Source organism: Canis lupus, chromosome 19 (genome assembly GCF_011100685.1).
Source record: "Canis lupus familiaris isolate Mischka breed German Shepherd chromosome 19, alternate assembly UU_Cfam_GSD_1.0, whole genome shotgun sequence".
Taxonomy (NCBI): Eukaryota; Metazoa; Chordata; class Mammalia; order Carnivora; family Canidae; genus Canis; species Canis lupus.
In genome coordinates, this window is record NC_049240.1 from 37,977,389 (window position 1) to 38,001,355 (window position 23,967).

General features: G+C 42.1%; 1 protein-coding gene across 1 annotated transcript in view; it reads right to left on the reverse strand.

Moving 5' to 3' along the window:
• Nucleotides 1-23,967, reverse strand: part of NCKAP5 (NCK associated protein 5) — a 973,837-nt gene that overhangs the window by 883,317 nt on the left and 66,553 nt on the right. The window lies entirely within an intron of this gene.

Here is a 23,967-nt window from a genome sequence, read left to right on the forward strand (position 1 = left end):
GAAACGCAGGCAAAATTTTATGTATATGTGCAAATAGGTGGATTTTTTTTTAAGATTTTATTTATTTATGCATGAGAGACCCACACAGAGAGAAAGAGAGAGAGGCAGAGACACAGGCAGAGGGAGAAGCAAGCTCCATGCAGGGACCCTGACGTGGGACTCAAACCCGGGACTGCAGGATCAGGCCCTGGGCTGAAGACAGTGCTAAACCGCTGAGACACCTGGGCTGCCCTAGGTGGATTTTTTTTCTAAGGAGAGTGCTGGAAGCTTTCTTTAGATTCTCAAAAAAAATTTTTTAAATTTTATTTTAATTCCAATGTAGTTAACATACAGTGTTATATTAGTTTCAGCTGTACAACAAATTGCTTCAACACTTTCATATCTTACTCAGCGTTCAAGTGTACTCTTAATCCCCTTCACCTTATTTCACCAGATTCTCAACATTTTAATGAACTACTTGCACCATCCCAATTGTGCCAAAAAATAATAATAATCTTTGCCAAGTATCTATAATATTTTCAACGCAGTACTATAAGCCTCAGCCCACTTCCAACCAGCAAGACAAAAATGGGCACTTTCCTGCCTGTTTTCCACTCTCTCCTGGAATCTCTCCTTCTGTCAACTGCTTCTGAAGGTTTTTTATAGTTCTCTCCCCACCCACCCCACCCCCACCTAGGGAAATCCACAAGTCCTCCACCAAGTCTCTCTCATGAAGCTCAACGCTGTAGACTACTGTTCTCCTTCCTTCCTCTGAACTGCTATAATGATGCTGACTATTTATATTTATTTGCAGCTTTTTATATACTGCCTTGTATTTTTAGCTTGTTTTGTAGCCATCTGTGTTCTGTCTCCCCAACCCAGTTTGACAGGTCTTTGAGGGCAACCATTGTGTTGTGTTATTTGTTTACACCAAATCGCCTGCCATAGTCAATCTTAAACAGAAATGGGGGGAGGGCACTAAGAAAGGAGGCAGGGATAAGGTTGGCGGATTCCATGGCATGGGGTGTATATTTAGATTAAACACTCTCCTGGCCCTTAGAAAACAATGACCTCACATCTCTCGGCTTGCCCACAGTGGATGCTCACTGCATATCCAAAAATTATTTTCTCAAAGAGCAGTGGTAGATTATTAGTTTGATAGGCCCCCAAATACTCCACTTTCATATAGGAATTATGTAAAGACAGTGCATATCTCCTATGGGTTTAAACCAACACAATATTTATGGAAAGCAAATTAGAAATACCTTAAGGTTTTCTAGATACAAATCCTTAGAGCCAGCTATTCCACTTTTCCAGAGTGATCCCATCAATAAGTTCACAAAAGAGTTTAAGGATGTAAGCCCAGAAATGTTCTTTGCAGAATTATTTGTAAACCAATAAAGAAAGCAGAGATAACTTCAATATCCATCAGTATGAGAAAAGTTAAGTTATAGAAATTATGGTACATGCAGAGTACAGAAAACCTAGAAGGGGTGAAAAACCTGAGGTAACTGTGCATATACTGATATGGAAAGTAGTTGCTTGTTGAATGAATAAAGCAAATTGCAGTATAGATCATAGCATATGAATGACTATATGATTTTCCAAATAAATCATGAGAAGAGACTAGCTATTTTTTTTAGCAAATGTCTAGCATATAGTAGGTGCTCACTAAAGATAAATCGATTGAACATATCTTTTTGGAGTTTCTAGGAGGATACAGCAGTACAAGGGGATGGGATGGGATAAAGAAGATCCAGTACCAGACACTGGATTTTCATTCCTGATCAGATGATCAATCCCCCTTTCCATTACGTTGGAGAAATGGTTTGAAAACCTCTTAGACTTTGTCCACCTTAAACAGTGATTAAAGTCAAGTGTTCAGAACATAAAGTGCTGACCTTTCTGTTGTGCAATTGCTGTTTGACAAATGGAATTTTCAGGTAAGACAAGTATGAACCGCTCTGGTTCTGTTTGCTGATTGCTAGCAAGCACAGGAGGAAAAGTCAGAAAGCTTGTAAGGGCACAGGTTTGCCCAGCTCCTTGTCATGGCTGGTCTAACATTAAGAAACTCTCCAGAGGAAGGTTAGAAAAGTCTAATCCGTAAAGAGTCTTCAGAGCTCTGTTAAGGACTCCAGGCTTTGAAATTCAGGAGTCTGGGGTGATGGCACAATGCCCAGATCTGTCTCCTCCCCACACGGCCTGTAAGACCTCTATAATGGAAACCCATAGGCATAAGCCATGTATTAGACACGATATTTTTCTTTAGGGGGAAAAAGTCCAAAAGCAAGAACAACTGAAAATTTCCAACAAGGTAAGAGGTTTTTTCAAAGCACTATTTCCGTTCCTCTAGAGAAAACATTCTGGAGTCTTGTCTAACTTCCTAGTGAGAAGGTATCTTATGTCTGTAATAATTTCAAGGAAAGGAAAGCACAGGCCATATTCCCCACATGTTTTTATTTTGCTATGATGCACACATTACAGGAAACTGAGGCCAGATTCTATTTAAATGCACATTAGGAGCCCCTTGGGTATGATAAGATCACACTTTCTTAAGGGAAAGTTAAAGGCAAATATTTAACTTGACTTACAACTTAGTATAAAATTAAATAAGGGTAAGATGTTGGGGGGGGGGGGACTGTTTTTCCCACCTCTACCAGGTGATCATTAACGCTGCTGCCCAAATTACCTCACCTGTTACGATGCTTAGCTCACCTCCCCTTTCAGCTTCATTCAGGCAATCCCCTCTCTCCTACGAGACCTGCCCTAACTCATGGAGGACTGCCAGGTGGTGTTATAGGAGGCATACGAATGTCCATTTATCTGCTCCATTTTCAAAAGTCTTGTACTGTATTCTTCATGGTTGAGTGTTTTCTGGAAAATCCCCATAGTCTGAGATGGTAATCAGATCTGCAAGCTGTGAAACACAGCCAAGAGGTCCCTTAGAGGTGCCTGCTGGTGATGGTCGTGTATTATTGGGGGACCTACCAAGACTATCATCACAGGTACAGTTTTTGTATCTGCAGTATCTGATTTCCCCTCTCTCTGTCTCTTATCCCCAGAAGCAAATATAACTACTGCCATTTATTAAGCGTTTATGTGTACTATTTGCCTTATTAAATGCATAATCTAATTTGCCTTTAAAATAACCCAGTGAGTTATGTACTATTATTATCACTCCCCTTTTACAACTAAGGAAACTGAGACCCACAGAGATATGTTACTTACATAACTTTGACTACAGCCACACAAATAATAAGAAGTAGATCCACCATTTCAACTCAGGTCTATCTGACCTTCCAGGGTCCTGGGGTGGCCTAGATCCCTCTGAGAGTTACAAATCCTAAAAAGAGGTTTCATAAACCAATATGAATAATGACAATTTGGAATTAGAAGCATGTAGCCATCATTAAAGCACTCCATTCTGGCGATTCCTGGGTGGCTTGGTGGTTTAGTGCCTGCCTTTGGCCCAGGGCATGATCCTGGAGACCTGGGATTGAGTCCCACATCGGGCTCCCTGCATGGAGCCTGCTTCTCCCTCTGCCTGTGTCTCTGCCCCCCGCCCCCGTGTCTTTCATGAATAAATAAAATCTTTTTAAAAATAAATAAATAAAAAATAAAGCACTCTATTCTGATTCCTATATGTGATACATGACAATAGACACTCAATAGGCTTTCAGACTTCAATATCAAAGTAGTGTGACTTCTGCTTCTTCCCATAACACAGTCACTCTGCTTAGCTCTTAGAGGAGATATGGTGTAGGCCTCAAAGCAGGTGCAGGGATGCCTGGGTGGCTCAGTGGTTGAGCATCTGCCTTCGGCTCAGGGTGTCATCCCGGAGTCCCGGTATCAAGCCCCACATCAGGCTCCCCACAGGGAGCCTGCTTCTCCCCCTGCCTATGTCTCTGCCTCTGCCTCTCTCTCTGTATGTCTCTCATGAATAAAGACTTGTACTTCTAACTCCATTTAAAAAAAAAAGGCAAGTACAAAGACCAATGATAGGAATCATTCTCACAGGACTTAGGCCCAGAGCATCACTAGTGGAGTAAATTCTTCATGCTCTTGGAGACAGGCAAGATCCAATTGTGAGGAAAAAATATCGAAGAGCAGGCATTTAAGTGTGTTTCCTTCTTACTTTTGTACAGAGCCTTCAGTAACTCATAATCCTTTGCTCCAGTATCTGTTTTTTCTTGCAGAGCTAATGGTTCTGCCAATGTGTGAAAGAGAACCTGTTGTCAGCCGGTCCACTCCGTAAAAGTTAATATGATCAAAAATAGGAAGCAGAAGAGAATTTAGAAGGAATAACATAGGAACACCTCTGTGTTCAAACCAGCCTGGTTTGTTAGAGTGAGTCTTTAGGGGCCCTGAGAATCAGCACGTTTGAGAAGTGGCCCAAACATTCTCATGCATGTGGTCCTCAGACCATATCTTAAGAAACACTGATTATAACAAGAGAAATGAATATAAGACCTTCTTGTCTACAACCAGACATTGATAAGGACACAGTAGCTTTGTCCACTTTCCCCGGGAAAGAGCACCGTGACCAACAAGCAAATTCCGTTAACTGTTATCTACATGGATCACATCTGACACAAAATTGGTACACAAAATGCAACTTGGAAGAGATAAAACAGGTGCCACACTAATGGTTCCAAACACATAGTCAGATAAAAACATTTTCAGGCTTTAATCGCTGCAGATGTTACAGTAGTCTCCGTACATAAATCAAATAAAAACAAGAGTAAACCATCAAGTGTGAAGTCCAACGAAGTTCAGATTACTCTCATAACAACTGCTTTGATGCATTTCATGACATATCAAGTTTCAAACTTCCAAATGCTTTTTTCCTCCTTGGGAGGAATGGGAGGGGGGTCGCTTGCTGGTACCCTCAACTCACATGTAGTTTACTGGGTTGTGGACATTATTGGGGCACCAGGGATCTCTGGAGTGGGGCTGATACAGCAAACATCTGTTGAGGAAGGAGGTGAAGGGGAAAGATGTAAAATTTGACCTACCATGAAAATCTGTCCTGGAAATGGGGTGCTATTCCCGCCATACATTTGCTTTCCCACCCAGCTCAGGCTCCAGGTCCAGCCCTAGAGGAAGAGCGGGGGTTAATGTTCCTCAGGCATGAGAAGACTCTTGATGAAAGGCCCCATGTAAGGATAAAGTATCACCATGACGTTGGAGGATTTTATTTCAGCCTCCTCATTGTGTTGTTGACAGTGCATACTGTGAGTTTGACATTTTTAACTACTTTGCTTGCCCCAAATAAAAAGGGCTGGGCAGGAGGAGGTGGGAAAGGGGGAGGGGGAGGGGAGCCATATTCCCCCCCCTGACTCGGGTCTTGCACCAGTCTGATGTACAGCATTCAAGTCCAGTTTGCACGCCGAGTCCAACAATGCTACCTCAGAGATTTATGCAAATTCATTAAACTACAAGATGCAAGTTGCATTCCTTTTAACCTGAGAATGGAGTCCTCCTGAAACCAGAGCCTGAAGGAGGCCTCAAGGGACACGGCTGTCCACTAACTGAGAAAGCCTGTGGGGATTGTCTAAATAAAAAGACCCGGAGTTCAGTTTTCACCAGATACAGAGAGGCCATTAAAATCACTGATGGAAGTAAGGGAAGGAAGAGGGTGAGACAGGCTCTTACTCTCCGAGATGTGTGAAACCTGGATTATTATGCGATTGGTGCCTTTAATAAAGCCTGCCCTGGATGGCAGGACAGTGGCTTCTCAGGGTTCCTAAAACACTGAATGGTCCCCTCCCCCCTCCTCATACTGGCCCCAGACACCTGCCCTGGGATGCAAAGAGGAAAGGTTGCTAACAGGATAGGGGGCCCAAGGGAGGAAGCAGGAATGGGTCCCCAGATGCTGGACTCACGGGCTTTAGAACCTCTGCCTGCTTTTGCCCAAATGGCCAGGGAGCCCTGGGCCAACTCCAGAGCCCCCAGCACCCCCCCCCCACCCCGCATTCCTCCTTTTATGCTGACAAATCTTCTTAAGCTAAAAAGACAAAAGCTGGGATGCTGGAGGGGAGACAGGGCAGGGGCCTGGTGAGGGATGGGCTGGAAGAGGGGTGTGCCTTTTCTTCTCCTCACTTTTGTAAGCATGCACACACACACACACACACACACACACACACACACACACAATATGAGTTCTTTTCTCTGATGGCCTGATATTTTAGGCTCCAGAAACCCCTTATTTTTGTGGCAAGTATTCCTCACGGGTCCTTTAGAAGGCCTACCTCCAACCAAACAGCCCTGGAAATGGAGGGTGAGACAGAGGGAGAGCTGCTCACTCAGATGTAAAGAACACCTGTGGAAATGTGGGCCAAGGCTCAAAAGGATGCTTTGCCCCAGATGAGCTTTTTCATTCCAGGGCAAGCCTTGCCCTCTTGCCCTAGACCAACAGAGAGAGCAAGTGGTCACCATGCAAGCAGGGATAATGCACGGTTAGAGCATCTCTTTGGAGAGGAAGCCCCTGTTGTTTCCTCACATTCCCAGGCAAAGCTCACTCTGGTGTCAAGACATGGTCCTTTGTCCTTTGTCCACAGAGTACTAGGAGCGTCCATAATTCCCCTGAGGAATGAGTGAGCCTGCAAGACCTAACTGTGCAGATAATAGAGCCCCTCAGCTCTATTGTCACTGTTGTCTTAAGCTTTATACCTTAAATAAATCCAGGGGAATTGTTTGAAGACAGATTAAAGCCTTTTTCAGCTGCAATAATCTATTGTTAAACCTAAAAATCTACTGGCGGGGAGATTATTTTAAATAATAGCCTTTCTAATAACAGAGAAAAATACTCATTCTTTTTATTAGTTATCATTTATTGTTTTGACTGATCACAGTTCTGTGAGTCCTATCAGTCAAGTTCACAAGAGGCTACTGTTAGGCTAGAAACACTTATGATACGGCCCATATGTACCTTCTGAATAAATATAAAAACGATAAATCCCTTGTTTATATAGGAAGAGTAGTATAGTTACTATAATAAGGAACCTTTAGAATGTTAATCTAGCAATAGGATACTTTTGAAATAAAATCCTGCATTGAATTTGGTTACATAAAATGGTTTTAGAGTGGTATCCATGACGTCGGACAGCCCATCCTGCCAGCCATCTCCTACTCCCACCTGCCAGAAAGACCGGAGGAGGGACACATACTTATAGGCATGGCTGGACAAACTGAACTAAACTACACTCTTCTTTCCCTGTCCACTCTACCCCTCCTTGACCCCTGCTCTCTGAGCTCTTTTAATCCAGACCTTCCGTTGCTATAGCTTAGCACTTAATTATACACAGCAAGGACTTATGCGTTCACATTTGCTTTTGGTAGGCCCCTCACCTCCAATCACGTTGCTGTCATCCTGATTCAGAGACCATATTCTTAAACTTCATAGTTAGCATGGTGCTAGGCATGGGGCCAACGAAGTAAGGGCAAGCAGGTAGATTTGATCCAACATGGAAAGCCAGTCACAGACTTGAATGGATGCCAGGGAAGCAGGGAGGCAAGGCATCAGTGCCTCAGATGAGGAAACTTGGCTGTTTCTTTTCTTTTCCTTCTCTCTTCTCCCTCTTCAGCTACCCCTCTTCCAATCCACATGGCAGATGCGGCTTATCAGACCTGCCTGCTCCTCCCAGATGCAATCAGTATCACTTAACAGTGGTGAAAAACTTATGGGCAATCCAGAGAAAATAATGTATTTTTGTCAAACAAATGTCATGTGACCTTGAGGACTATACCAATACATCTCTTAAATCATTATCTTTTTAATTTATCATTGAATTTGCTAATTCATTGACTGAGTCGCTCACCAAACATTATATGGAACTTCACAGTTTACAAAACAAACCCTCATTAGATACCTCCTGTATTCCAGGCTCTGTGCATATTTTGGAATCCAAACAGCTACAAATACTCATAGACTATTTTGCGGGTGTCTGCTGACTGGGAGGCATAATACAAAAATACATAGAAAAATATTTTTACCCCTGTTTTGAGGAAAATAAACTGAAAGTGTAGGGACCATTAGTCTAAGGGTGAGAGGTGGTGAGAGATTTTATTATAGACATAGGAAAGTTAAGGTAACCTGACAATAATGTGCAGTGAATTGAGCATGATGCACCAACCTCTTGGATACAAAGAATTTAGTCATTAGTAGGGAGCCGAGCTCCTTAATGGTATTGTTGACTGAGTGTGAACTGTGTTTAACGTGAGGTTAGAAACTCCAAAGGTCACCATTAGTGAAACATATCAGCTCTTCAGGGCCTTTCTTATAACACATTCCATATTTTGGACATAAAAAAAAAAGCAGTTCTTGCTCTCATTTCAATGTAGAGACAAGATTAATTTCCACCAAGACTTTTTGGCCTTGGATTTGTATTAAGCAAGCCTTAGAAAAGCACTCCCCAAAATAGGGGGCCCACTCCCTGGCCCCCACACCAAACTTCCATACCAGCACTAAATTATGTCCAGTCCCCCAGAGAGATTCATTCACTCTGGGAGAGGGGAGTGCTGGGTATGTGGGATGTCAGTTTTGGGTGGAAGTGGGCTTCTTATTAACTTTGAAACACATACTACACTTCTAGTGAGAGGGAAGGAAGGGAGAAAGGGAGGAAAGGATATTCCAGAATCACTGAGGTGAGGGCACATATAAAGAGAAGGCTCCCCGGATTGTTCAGCAATGCACATGGGTACAAAAGGGTCCTTGTCTGGACTGTAGATACTGACTTGGGGCCTGGCCTAACCAATATGGCACTGTAAATATTCAGGGGCATTATGGCATTTAGCTCTGGATTGTATCTTCAATTTATTGCCTGTTTTACACTCTTTCCATTCTTTCCCTATCCTCAGCAGTTTGTTCTAAAAAAATTCTCTTTTAATTCATTGTCCTCATGTTCCTTTTCCTTTTGATCTATATTTATTAGCTGCCAAGTACATGCGAAGCACTGCAGGAATCATCAATAATGTCACTGCTAACTAGATGGAAAAATATCTGCTCATGGTTTCCCAACTCTCTACCCATTCACTGTTCATGGCTTCGATTTTTAGTCCATGAGGTGCCTTGGGACAAGGCTTTGTTCAACCCACACAGAACCCAAGTTTAGCAATGAAAGTCAAGCATCCCTGGAAACCCAGGATGTTTGGTCTGGGCAAACAGAGAGGGTTGATTACCCTAAACTCATCCAATTTCTCTTAGTAATTTCCTGAAGTCTATATAAAAAAAAAAGTCAAAGCAGGAACACTGTGTTTCTATACAAATCATCTAACACTCCAAATTTGCTTCCATCAGCTCCTCCCATGTAAAGATTCTGCATGGCTTCCTCTCTTTCCTATTGAGTCCCACTTCCTACAGCAACATAAACCTCTGCTCTGGTCTTGTGTTTCCATCTTCCTGGCCACGCTTCCTGCCCTCAGCATCATCCTTTACCCTTGGGCAACCTCCTTTTCTTCCCCCACCCATCCCAGTAAAAGACATTTGTCCAAGTTGTGAAGTCTTTTCAAACAGATGCTGCTGTGTGTCTTCCTGAGATGGCCTTGTCTTTCAGTCCGGAACTCAAGCTGTGGAGGACGCGGGCTTGTGTTGCCCAGATGCCTTCTCAAGCAGCAGGGGGTCACCAGCTGCCAACTCCTTCAAGATTTGCCTTACCTCAGGGCCTATCCTTCCCCAAGTGGCCCAGATTCAGTTTCTGATCCATATAAGAATGTAAAGACCAGGTAATTCTGAGTTGATTCAGAACATTCCATGGGCCATATGCATTTGACAGCTGGTCTGTAGGGGTAGCTGAGGCTCGATGGCATCTGCATTATGGTTCACCCTCTCCATGTGTCCAGTCCACATTTTTCCCTTCCCTTCTGCAGGTATCCTAATTGTCTACCTCTACCCCATAACCCATATCCTAACCCAATCAATATACAGGCTCTATCTCAGTTTCTGCTTCTAGAGAGCCCAACTTGTGTCACTGCCTCAAACCTTGAGAATCTTAAGTACAAAAGGGAAAAGTGTGCATGGTTTCTACGTCTTCAATGCAATCTGTTTTCTCGGACAACTAGAACACGGAATCAGGGTGAGAAACTATGGGATATGCTCTAATACAGAAGCAACCCAACAGATCATCTGAAAGAAATACACTTAAAGCAGAGCAGCAGCTTGAAAAATTAAAGAAAATACAAAAAGTCAAATTATGCCAGCAGTTAAGTGTAATGCCCATAAACACTGACAGAGCACCGAGGATGTGCCAAAAGCCTCTCACAGCACTTCAAATGTCTTCATTCAGTTAAGCTTACGTTGTGTCCTTTCATTATCCCCATTTTACAGTGGGGAAACTGAGGCATACGCAGGTTGAGTAACTTTCTTAAACTTACACAGCTAGTGAGTGGACAGAGCTAGGATATTAACTCAAGGAGCTAAAAGTTCAAAAGCCTCCACCCAACAGTCACTATGTATGATGTGAATGCAGTGCATGTACTCTACGTGTTTATAAAGAGACTGAAGCAAGGGGAATCAGTGGGAAATCAGGCAATGAGGAACTTGAATACACACAGGACTCGGAGGGGCAGCTCAAATGGGACTTGCCAACAGCACATGACAGCAGAGACCTCGATTCTCTGGCCAGATTCTGGCCTAGTCTTTATTCTCTATAGGGCAGGAGGCCAGCTCAGGGTTGACTAGCCCAGGTCCATGTGTGGAGACAGATAAGTGCGTATACCTGGCTAGAGTAAAGGATTTGAAAGCAGAGATGCAGACAGCTCTTAACAGAAATAGGAAATAAAATTGTCTCAATGGAAGGGAAACAGTGATAAGATGAATGCCCTCATCCCGCTCATGGCAATAAACACTGCCCTTCACCATCAATTGGCTATATCAATATTTTGATGACCTTACTTTTTCCCTAGATAAGAACATCCTCTATGTTAAACTGAGATATACTCAGGCCCAATTTCAAACCTCCACGTTAACGTCCCCGTGGGTTTAACATATGTGCCTTTCTCTCTCTATTATGGTTCCACCATGAGAACACAATTCTTTTATTTCCCAGAAATATAGGATAAAGAATGCTGTAAGTATTTTTGGCTTCTGTACATGTCAACACACAAAAAAATAGAGATTAAATTGTTATCTTTTCCTGTTCTATCCAACTCTGGTGCTGCAGAGAAACCAGACAAACCAGTGAGCCCACTGTGAGCACATCAATCAAAAGTTCAGGTGCAAACCATGGATTCCTTCCCTGATACTCAGGAGGCCAAAGTTTCCCGGCTTCCCCTTGTGACCTGTTTGCTCACTCACAAGTTACTGCTAAGCTGGGATAACCCCAGTCACTGCTGCTTTTTAGAGATGAATTTTTAAACCACATTCTACCTTCTACCTCTCTGTGGGAGAAAAAAGAAAAGGATGAAAATAAATTTTGAAAAAAAATCCTACACTCCAAATTATTCATACTCCAAGTCTTTGGACGAGCAGGATCTAAATACTTGTACCTCTGTTTCTCTGAGCTCTGTGTATTATTCAGATGGATGTGGAAAACTGAACCCCAGGCTAGATGCCTATAAGGGAAACAGCTATTTTCTCTTTTACCATGGAAACCCTGTGCACAGTGGGGTGCTAAGAAGAAATGAACAGCTTTAATAACTTGGGGGGATGGCTGCCTCTACCTTAGCCAGCATAATGGAGTTACAGTGCAGCATAAATCATAGAGTCTAAAGCAGGCTGTCTCTTGAAGGCCCAGGGAAGCCTCTTACTCACTTAGAACAAATCAGCATGGTTTATTTCCAGGACTGTGTAGCATTTGCCCACAAGCTTTAATCACCTCTTGGTACCTTAGAATACCCAGTGTGCAGGTCCTCAGAGGTAAGGGAACATTGTGGATGGACTTCGGTTTTGCATGTGACGCTTGCATCCTGAATGCACATTCACACCATCAAAAATATTAGTCATTATTTTTTAAGATCATGTCTCAGGCATATGTGCAAGTATATGAATATATGACTCACCCTGAGTGTGTAATCAGTACAGTTTAAAGTCTCTCTCTCACACACACATACATCATACTCACCCACACCCCTCACACACACACATTTTAGACATATATAGATTTAAAATTATTTTAAACTCAATAACTATTTGCAATCAGTCATTAAAAAAGCTCAGCTGACATCCAGTTTCTTCCCTTTTCTTCCAACCCTCTTCCTCTTTCCCTTCCTCTTGCCCATCTTTCTCTTATGATTTAAAGTCAAGAACTCAATAATATCTCCATTAGTCCCAAACACTTACTCTTTTTCAGAACTCTGTTTCACATGGAATGACCTCATCCTAAGTTAATCCTCCATTGCTGCTAAAATAAATCTGTACTGAATGAGAACATTTGTTTTCCTCTCCCCAATATGAGTTTAAAAAATTTAAAAAGTAAACGCGGGAAGGAAATGTCTCCGAGGCATCTGGGCTCCTGGTGAATAGTATCAAAATGCTGCATGCTCGTAAGACATGGCTGGAGATGGTTATCTAATTGGACGTCTGCACCTCTTCCCCTCCTTGTCCACTTCCTGCTGTGCAGGATTCTTCCTCTGGAGAGTGAGCCCATTTAATTGGAACACACTGGCTAAGGCAGGCCCCTCTGTTCTGCTTAGTGGGATCTCATTGGCCTCCCCGAGGCCCAGGTGTTAGTTTGGGAATGCGTCCTCCCAGGGCAGGCATCTGGCCCTGGGTCCTTGGCAAACCAACTGTGACAGGTTCCTCCAACAGCTGCAGTGGCAGGCTGAGTTTCCAGGTGATTAAATAATCCGGCTTTCTGGCCTGCTCATGTGTCTGGATTGGAGCCATTCCCCTGGAATGGGGCTGAACCAAACACGGTTGTCTGTTCAGTGACCACAACTCAGTGGTTACAGGCTGAGTCTTCTCTGAAATTATGAAATATCCCCTTATCTTTCTCAGGCCACTCAAACCCAGAGTTATCACAAGCATGCCCTTGGAAATATGAGCTCCTCCATTGCCTGAAATGGAGCTGAAAGTTCATTTTTCATTGTAAATAATTACGTTTGATAGCTGTGCATTGAAAAGCAGGGGCTGATTCTAACACTGACTTGAAAATATTCTCTTCTTGCAATATCAGGCATGTCCATGCAGCACACATTCGACTACATGTGTACTCCAGATGAAGATACAGATCAAGAAAAGGTATACTCAATGTGTTTACATTTTCCAAAGACACAACACCATGTCCTGGAGAAATAATTAAAAAGGCTGCTTTTTGGTGAAGCTTAATGCTTCTGATATGCAAATACCAGTGGCCTCCCATTGAATAAAAACACAAATCCACAGCAGGTGGTGGTTTAATTTAAAGAGAGCTAAACTGCTGCAAGGGGACCCCATACACCAGTGATTTTTGATGTGTGGTCTCTGGACCACAGCGTTAGTGTCACCTGGGAGCCTATGATAAATGCAAATTCTCAGGCCCACCCCCATCTACTGTTTCAGAAACTCTGGGTACAACCCAGCAGTGGTTCAACAAGCTCTCCAGGTGATGTCAATGCAAGAAAAGTTTGAGAACTACTGCTCTAAGTGAAGCTGGGGCTTGATAGGATCTCACCAAGGGACTGTGAGGGTTGTTCTGGAGACTTAGGCATGCATACTCTCTGAATCACTAGATCATGATCTACTCCTACTTCAGCTAGCTGATTCATGCTGCTACAAGTCTCTCCTAAAAGGTACTACTATGAGCTAATTCCCTGCTCACTCACAATTATACCCCCCAATACACATAGTGGTCATTAGCTGGTGATTTGCTGCAAGATATGCAGCTCCACAGACATCTAGATGTATCAATTCACCATTAAGTCCTACAGAAAATTCCTCCAAGGGAGAGACAAAATGTCCCCATTTTACAGATGGTGGAAATACAGGTTGCCAATGGTCTTTCAATTAAGACAAGATAAAAATAGTCCTGAGTTCATTCTTTGTTATAGTAAATGGCATATTTCTAGTCTTTCGGTCCAGTCAATCTGGTGCAAAATCAAAAATCCTAAGATACTTTTCTAAGCCTCGGCCAAGTAAGAGATTGGGATACAAATATACTGTTATTTGTTCAAAATGTCTCCAGTCAGCTGATATAAAATTTTCATAGACAAAATCATCTTGCAGAACAGAATCTGGGATAATAACCACTATTGACAAGAGCTTGTTGAAATAGACATCTTTATGCAATGTTAACAGGAGCTGTAAACTGGTACAACCTTTCTGGGAAGCTATTTGGCATATCCTATGACTTAGTAATTGGACTTCTTAGAATTGAGCAAAAGGAAATTGTCCACAGATGGCAAAAATGATTAATACGTAAGATATTGTTCTGTAATAATATTTTTAAAAATAAAGATAATTGTCTTTCTCTGCCTAACTTATTTCACTTAACATAATACCCTCTAGGTCCATCTGTGTTATTGCAAATGGCAAAAATCTAATCCTTTTTATGGGTGAATAATATTCCATTATATATACATGTATATATATATAATATATATATATAAACCTTTCTAAAGAGTAAGATGCCATTCTTTAAAAAATTATGGGTTAACATGCAATACACCAACAACATATTTCCATATGGAAATATATGGAAACACAGAATATTGAAAATGACTGAATAAAAACCACTGATATATTATGAAAAATTACAGTGTTTTATTATAATAAAACTAGGAAAAATAGCATCCCCATTTTATAAATAAGGGAACAAAAGGGATGTCATAAACGATAGTGATTTTGTCCAGAATTACCTAATAGAGATCAAGGTCATGTTTGTCTGAATCAAAGTCCATCCTTTGCATATTCTATTGTCCACTGCTCCTGGTAGAGTAAGTGGTTACACATCATGGTTAAGAGGGGAATGCAAGCCTGGTTTCTTACTCTTGTTTACTGTCTATTGCAAGAAATAAACAAAATATCATCTTGTCATAGGTCATAAACCACTTCTATTTAGATTTGTTCCAACCACTTTAAGAAGCAGTGATAATAAAAATTGCAATTATTGAATTATAGTATGTGTGAAGCATGTGCTAATCATTTTGCTTATTAATTCATTTAATAGTTTTTATGACAACTCTATGTATTACAAGCATGATTTATCTTATTTAACAAATTAGGAAACTGAGCCTTAGAAGGTTTAAGTTTCCGCCCTGTACACACAGGTAGAAAGCATCAAAGTAAGAATTCAAGCGATCTCCTGGACTACAAAATCTGTGCTCTTCATTTCTTCATTCTGAAATATTTCTAGAGAAAAAAGATTTTTTCAGCTTCTTCCATCTCTTACTCTGGCATCAAGTTCATGTGTTTTGGCATAAATAGTATCTTGGCATGGAGCTCATCATTAAACAAGAAAAAGTGAGAACAAGCACTGTTGGCCCTTATAAGAGTCTGGGATTAAGTATGAACAGATATTAGAGATAATAGGCAGATCTGGCGTTTTCTCCTCAACATCTTTAGCACAGAGTTCGTTAAGAGCTGAGGGTTTCAATAGTAAAAGTTCATTCAGTTATAATTAACTCAGACCCTTAGTAGGACCCCATCGAATACTTAAATATTAATGACCAACTGAAGCCAAACATTCTCCTGTTATCTAAATGCCTGAGTCTCAGAACTGTCCAGCAGCTGCCAAAACAAGTGCCACATGACTGGCAGGCCAATAATACCCTCACTGAATCCTCAGTCGCTTCCTTTCCTTCTGTTTCCACTTCCTAGTCTGTTCCTAAACCTTGTGTACTTGACCTGGGCACTTAACTCCTTGCTCTCATTCACCCATAAGGCCTGATGCTTTATATGGGTGATTTACCATCATCTTGACTTCCTCCCTCAACAGCTACTCCCAATCGTTATAGGATCACATGCTATTATGTCAACTTCAGGAAAATAGGCACCAGAATATTCCTCAAGGTCTGGTGCTCCCAATGGGTTCTCATCCAGCAAATGGCTCCCACTTAGATGTGAAGCACTGTGAGAAGAAACCTAGCCAGTATTTGCTTTCTCTTAATCCTCAGAGCAGTGGTATGGGCAGATGGTGGCTATATCATGGTAAGAGATCTAGTGTAAAGTCAGTTGACACTAATTCCCTTTTAAGACAGCAATATCAAACACACACACACACACACACACACACACACACACACAGGTGCAATCTGCCTCCAAGAACTAGGCAGGTAATGCAAGTGAAGCCCAGAGTGGGGATACAGTAAGGAATGGTGAGGAGGGGAACTCTGATGAGCTGAGAAGTACATGGCCAGCCAAAACCATTCAAATCCATGGTTTCTTAAATACTTAGTGGGCCAAACAAAAGCAATCTGCAGAGCCAGTTCACAGTCACTGAATGGGATAATCCATTTTAGCCTTGACTTAACTATACGTCTATCAAAACCTGAATTCAGGAAAAAGCAGTGTGAACAGACTCACACCAGGCTACCATCAATGCCTGTGGAGTTCTCTTTGTTTCACTTCATGAAGCAATAGGCTGGCACCAACTTCGTTACATTATCAGCACATTTTTTAAGAACAGGTAGTGTGTAAGAACTAGAACTCAGGAGCCAGATTGCCTGGATCTGAATCCCAGGTCCCCCATTTACTAGCTAGGTAACCTTGCATAACTTACTTAATCACACTCAGATCTGCAGACAGTGGAGACTAATGGTACCATTATCTCATAGAGTTGTTGTAAATTACTTAGAACAATGGCTGGCACATAATAAAGGCTCAGTGTCAGATAGTAATCACTGTGTGACCAACCGAAATGCCTCAGTTCTGCTCCTGAGACGATAACCCGAGTACAACATACGCAGTCATCTTTCAGTTTGGCAAGGAATATTGGAATGGAAAAATATAGAACTAATTATGTCTTCTTGGGAAAGACATTCCTGTGGATGACAGAAGAGCAGTTAAATTTTGTACACACAGTCTCCACCTAAAAGGAAGGGTGGGAAAAGTCCTCAGGGTGGCAGAGGAGAGTTAGATAGGATTTGAAACTGGGTTGTCTCAGGATGAAATGTGGACAATATAGGGAAAGAGTTTGGCCCTATGCAACTTCCCTGAACCTTGAGAAGAACAAGGTGTTCCTTGCATCTCCCCACCCACATCTTCTGCTGTTATCATCTTAATTTTAAAACACCTTGCTATAAGCTTGCAACCCATGCCTCTCTCCCCTCAAAGCACCCTTGCTAGAAAATTGTCTTTTCCTCTCCAATTCTAACCAAAATGCCAAAATTTTACAAAGAAAGCGGTCTGATTTAGCGAATTCACAGGACAGAACAATTATTGAGCACCATGCCTGTATTTTAACGTTTACGCCCATCAAAATTTTTCAGTATCCCTCTATGGTATTTTTCAAACCACAGTGTTCAATTTATTGTTGATTAACGCAGTTTAAGGCATCCAGACCAGCATTTAATGAAATAAAGTATGTTCAAATGGAATTTAAAAGAATAGAAAATAGAGTGCATACCATGGAGTAAATATATCTATATCTTTGTCTATATATGTCAAAAATGTCATAATGTGAAATGCATCTCTTAGCAAATGTCCATGACCAAAAGAGTTTAAGAAATACTGCTCTAATGGAAAATCCCATTTTCTACTGTTGCTTGGGTTCAGGCCCACAAGAGCGCATGATTCCCTTCTCATTTCTCCCTGCCTCCCTTCCACTTTTCCTTCCTTTCTTCCTTTCTCCATTCCTCGGAAAGTTATTGAGAGCCTACCGACAGCCAGACACTGCTCCAGGTACTAGAGATACAGAAGAAAACAAAACCGATAAATTCCCTATTCTCATCAAGCTCACGTTCTGAAAGGAGAAGTTAGGCAATAAACATAAAAAATATGCATAACATGTATAGTAGGGTTAAGTATTATGGTGACTAACTAGAAGCAGCATAGATAGAGGTGATATGATTGATCAGAGGCTCTCTCTCTAATATGACAGCATAGAAGCTAACTTGAGAGAAATGCAGAAACAAACCATGAAAATAGTTAGGGACAGATGTTCCAGACAAAAGGACCAGTGAAATGGAGTCCCTGAGATGATGATCTGCTTGGTGCTAGGAAGGAATGGCAAGAAGCTGGTAGGATTAGGGAGAGGACAAGGGGGAAAGTGAGGATAGGAAATGAGATTAGGTGGTGGGGGTAGAGACGAGACTTAGGTTGTAGACAAAGTAAGGACTCTGGCTTAGACTTGAAACAAGATGTGAGACCACTGGTGTTTTGAGAGCAGAGGGCTAACATTTCCTGCTTACATTTCTAAAGAAACACCAGGGCTTCTGGGGCAAAGATGCACTGCAGAGAAGTCAAGGGGAACACTGGGACACCAGATAGGACTTTTTCTGTAATCCAGGGAATGACGTGATGCATGATAATGGCCAGAATAGTGGAGGTGCTAGGATGTGCCTCAGATCTGAGTCATACTTTAAATTTTGTTGACTGATTGATTGATTTGAGGGGCGGGGGTGTGTGTGTGTGTGAGCAGTGGAGGAGGGGCAGAGGGAGACAGAGAACCTTAAGTAGGCTCCACACTCAGTACGGCAGATGGAGGACTTGCTCATGACCCTGAGATCAGGACCTGAGCTGAATGAAGAGTTGGATGTTCAACCGATTGCAACCACCCAGGTACTCTCTGGAATATACTTTAATGTAAATCTGATGAAGTAAATAGAAGTGAAAGAAATTAAAGAGCCGTGAATAAATCCAGGAATTTTACCTGAGAAATCTGAAGGATAGAGTTACCTTTCCTGAGAGGGAGAAGCCTGCAGGAGAAGCAGGTTTCAAGAGGAAATCAGGAGTTGTCCTGAATATGTAAAGCTGGATGCCTATTAAGTATCTAATTGGAGATGTCCAGAAGGTCACTGGACATAACGAGCCTAGTATTCACAAGCAAGATCCAGGATGGAGATCTAGATTGGGGAGTTGTCAGTATATAACTAGTATTTAAAGCCAGGAGGCTGGATGAGATCACCAAGGAAGTGCACATAAATAAAGAAGAAAAGATATTCAGACAGTGAGGTAATGTTCAGGCACATTATAATCTTCATGCCCACCAGATGGCCAAAGCCCCTTTCTATGTATGTAGGAAGCTGTACAGAAATATCTGGACCGCAGCATCAGGAAGGCTGCCACTCTTGCATTCAGTGGTCATTGACTGCCTACTGGTGCCTGGCAGACGCGGCACATTGAAAGAAGAGGCAAAACCATGATGCCTTGAGGAAAGAGAAGAGACTTGCTAATGTACACGAAACTCAAGCTGACTTTATTTCCACAGATAAAGAAGTTTCTCACTGCTGCCTGGACAATGCATGGCCAGGTCACTGTATATACGGAAGAACACCGGTGGGCTGGGCTAAAGCCCATCCCAGTTCCTGCAGGCAGCACACTGCACATCCTTCTCCTGCTTCCCTCCTTGTGCATCATCCTGCCTCACCTCCCTGAACTGCAGAACGTTCCTGAAGGAGTGGTCACTGGCTGGACCTGGTGAACGTGCAGCTTTTTCACTTCTTTCTCCTGAGCATCCTTCTTTCACCTGTTTTAGCAAAAATTGTGGCTGATCAAGCTTGGGGAGGGTGGAAAGGCAATCCTAACAGCCACAGGGAACCACTAAACCTAATGTCAGGGCAATAATAACCCAAAAGGAGAAGGAACTGGGGAATTCTCATTTTGTGAATTGTCATAGGTCTTTGAATACCATTCCCTAAGACATAGTGATTGCTCATGGTCACCCTTTCTGGAGGACAAATCACTCTTTTTGCCAAGCTCTTCAACTCACTGAAGCAGAAACTGTTCTAACAGTTTTTTTGACTGCCTCTCATGGTTCGGAGCATTTGTTCACAACATATATGGCACAATGAAGGTGTGGGAAGTGTGTGTATGAGTGTGTATATACGTTGTGAGTTTGAGTGAATAGCACATGTTGGTGTATGAGTGCAGGAGCGTGTATAAGTGATTGTGTGAGGAGTATAGGTGTATATGTGATGGTGTGAGTGTGAGAGCCATGTGTGTTATGAGCGTGCATAGTGACGTGTGAATGTATACGTGAGTATGTACATGTGTCCATGTGTCAGAGTGTGGGTAAGTGTGTGTGTGAGTATATGATGGTGTGAGTGTGAGAGCCATGTGTGTTACGAATGTGCATGGTGGTGTGTGAGTGTATATGTAAGCATGTGCGTGTTACAGAGTGTGAGTGACTGTGTGTGTGTTTATATGTCTCTCCCTCTGAATCTATGTCACTCCTGTGCTGCAGCCCAGACTGCAGAGAAGCTGTAATAAAGCCAAGACTCACTTGGCGGGAACTTCCTACCCCTCTTGGAAGATAAAGTAGGGACTGCACGTCAGGTGGGGCAATGAATCATTATTTAGATCCCAGTGATCAACATTAAACCAAGAGCCCAAATAAACAGAGGGAGCTAAGTTTGGGGCCTCATAAAGCATTTGGATTGCTGGATTTCCCTTCCTGATGAGGCGGTGTGTTTGCCAACTGAGGGTTCGTGAAGTCACGTGTCTCAGAGAACAGCTGCCCTATTCTGCTGCCAGGGGAGCTCTGCTGTCTCCTCCCCTTTCCAAATAATTCAAGCATCTCCCCCAGCATTGGGAACACAGGTCCACATGTTTCCAGGCAGGAGGGGTAGAGCAGAGTGGGGTGCAAGCAGTTGTCAGAGGCGGGAGGGAAAGTACGGTCTGAAAGTCCTGGCCCTCTGCAACGCTTTGGAGAATATTTGGGCTGCAACTGTCACTGTTGGCACCAGGCTCCAATGCACTCAGATAGAGGGCTCCTGGGCTACATTAAAAAAAAAAAAGAGGTGAAAACACCTGGACCCAGCTTTGGAATCTGCAGAGAACTTTTACATGTAACAGACCTTTTGTTCGTCTTATCCACATTGAAAAATGAACTGATCCTCAGAAAAAAATAGTGCAACAGGAGCTGTCTCAGAAATGAGACTCATGCCCAGGTCTTTAATCTGTTTTGCTAATTTTTATCATAAAGGTAACACAGGCTTTTGATGAGGATTTTCTCCAAACTATGCAGAAGAGTTTTTTTTAATAATAAATTTATTTTTTATTGGTGTTCAATTTGCCAACATACAGAGAATAACACCCAGTGCTCATCCCGTCAAGAGTATAAAAGTTAAATAAATAAATAAATAAATAAACAAACAAATAAATAAATAAATCCCTCTCTTCATTCACAGAACTTCAGAAACATCTTCAAGCATAATTATCTATTGCTACCTGTGTCTTCTATTTCCTTCCCAAAACGGTCAATCCTTTGCACACAAATACAAATTTATCCTTTCAAAAAAAAAACAAATTTATCCTTTCAAAAATATAAATAGTATTATTTTATGTACACATTCACGTGGTTATAAAACATTTTACACTTGACAATATACCTCGTATAATTTTCACATGCATATATACTATCTACACAGAATTCGCCTGAACACATGCATCCTATTTTATTTAACCAGTTTCTTGCTGATGAAGGTTTAAATGCTTTCAAGCCTAAGTCTCTCAATTGCACTTAGCTGGCCTTCTTGCTAACAAACTATGGTGCACTAGTCAGATAATGAGAGCTCCAGGTCAGCCTCAAGCAAAATAAAAGTTATTTGCGTGTGTAAGTAGTTTTTTATTTATACAACACCTAATACCACCTAAGGCTTAAGACCTTCACGCCTATATCTCTCCTTTCTGAATCTTTCTCATTGCTATGCCCTTGAACTTTTCTCCATCCCCTATCAAACCCCAGAATTGCTAGCAGGGAACTAGAAAACAGTTTCTTGACTTCCTGTACATCTTAGACTTTGCCTGCATACTCACAACACCAGGAACAATTCATTGGAATACCAATAACAACTGGATAGCACAAAGACCAAACTGCTCACTGAATTTTTCAGTTTCAATCATTGATCTGATGTCATGTAACACATAGAGAAATATGTAGATCAATAGCTCCTTACTTTTTAAAAAGGCATCTTTGATTTTCTTTCTAATACACTTTGCCTGCCATGGCCTTTTATAAAAGGGAAACATTTGTTTAATTGTTTGTTTGAAATGAGTATAAGATTCCTGTTTAGGTTTTGAGGAGAAGTGGTTTTTATTTTTCTATTTGTCTGCAATGCAACCATTTGGAGACTTTAAGTTACAGTTTTAGGAACATACCCAGCTGTGTCAGGAACTGAATGGGGATTCATTTAGCTTAAGCCTTGTTCTCAACCTCGGTCCAGGCCCCAAGAGGCAAAATATACAGTATCTTTGTAGCAGAAAGCAGCTGAGTCACTCCTGTTAGAATAATTTCCAATGACATCTGTGAACTGTGGGCAGTCGGGCCCTGGATTATCTTCCCTGAGGAGGATTGAATAGTTCACAGTGGTTATAAGATAAACAATCATTACTACCATAATTCTAAGTAGATTAACTCCCGACAAAGCTGAAGCAGAATCCACAAGGGAAGCCCAGAACTTCTTTTTAAAATTTATTTAAACGTTTCACGTTACTCCATAGATATGTGTATATAAATTACATCTGTGTGTATGGTATAATTTTCTTGGCCATCTTCACAAAAGAGAAAGAAAGAAGGCACCCTGATCAGCTATGTAGTATGGATGAAGGTTCCTGGACTTTGGAATTTCCTGACATTTTCAAAAAGCAGTAGGATAAACCTCAGAACCAGAGGTATCTTCTATTTACTGCACTTATACACAAAAGAGTACTTTAATGCCCGACAAAAATTTAACTTTTAAAATGGATTCTTTATGATATTCAAAACCTTCTTATTTACAAAAACTTTCTGCATTATTTTTATTCCTATCCTTCGGCCAGAGGATGAGGAAAACCAGGACACTAGTGGACTACCATTTGGGTGCCAGTATGACAACTGGCCACTCATTAGCTCTTGGGTCTTGTTTTCTTGCTTCTTGTTCATTTATCATTCCCAGCTTCAATTTCCTCTTCTGTGAACTAGAGACAATGTGAGGACGAAATGACATACCACACATGCAGAACACAGCATGCGGCGGCCCCAGAGTAGCCTTCAGCACTGTCTCAGATGAACTCTTGAGGCACTTCCCTGGTGCATCTGCAAACAGTGTGTACGCACACCCCGGGCAGGTCCCCTCCCAGGAAACCAGCCAGGACACCAGACCCATGCAGAGCTTATGGAGAGATACAGTGATCCATACAAGCTCTACTTTCTCCCTCACCCCCAATCTTCTCCAGTCTACAACTGGTAAATAAGTCCTCCCTCTGCAATGTCCCTCAGGGTTACAGAACAACCACTTTATGTGGGGCCAGATCTTCCTCAATGGGTGGATGAGGGCAATAGATTCAGGAGGGGTTGTTACTGTTGTTGGGTCTCCATCAGGCAGATGGCTGGATGGCTGGGTGCTGGTCCCATCTCCATCACAGGAAGAGACGACTCTAGATGTCTTGTTGGAAGGCTGGGGAGAGATGCCCAACTCAAATGAGAAAAGCCCCTCTCCCGTTCTCTCTCGCAGGTGCATACGCACACCTGGCTGCCTGGACCCTCTTGCCTCTCCTCTTGGGGCTCCCTGGCCTGCTGCTGTTGCAAGATGAACAAGCTCATCTGCCTAGTGAAACCGCGACCGCCTAGAGTCTGAAACTGTGATTTTTTTTTTCCTTTTTGGATCTTCAGGGCCTAGAGTTGTGCCTCCAACCAAGTAAGTACTCAATACATCTTGAGTGAGGTGAAATTGAAGAGCCATGTAAAAGGAAGGAGTTTCTAGTTCTCTGATTCCCCTGATATCACCAAACCATATTCCACTGCCCCTGTTTTCTCATCCATAAGACAGAGATCATTATTCTCACCTTCCTTCTCTCCCAGGGTGTTGTAAAGACAGAACAAACTGGATCAATTCTAAAGAAACTAGGACAAAGCTCTTAAAAGGGGTAAGAAACAACATAATTATTTTAAGACCTGAAGAGGACATTTCACATCACTTCATCTCTATGGATCA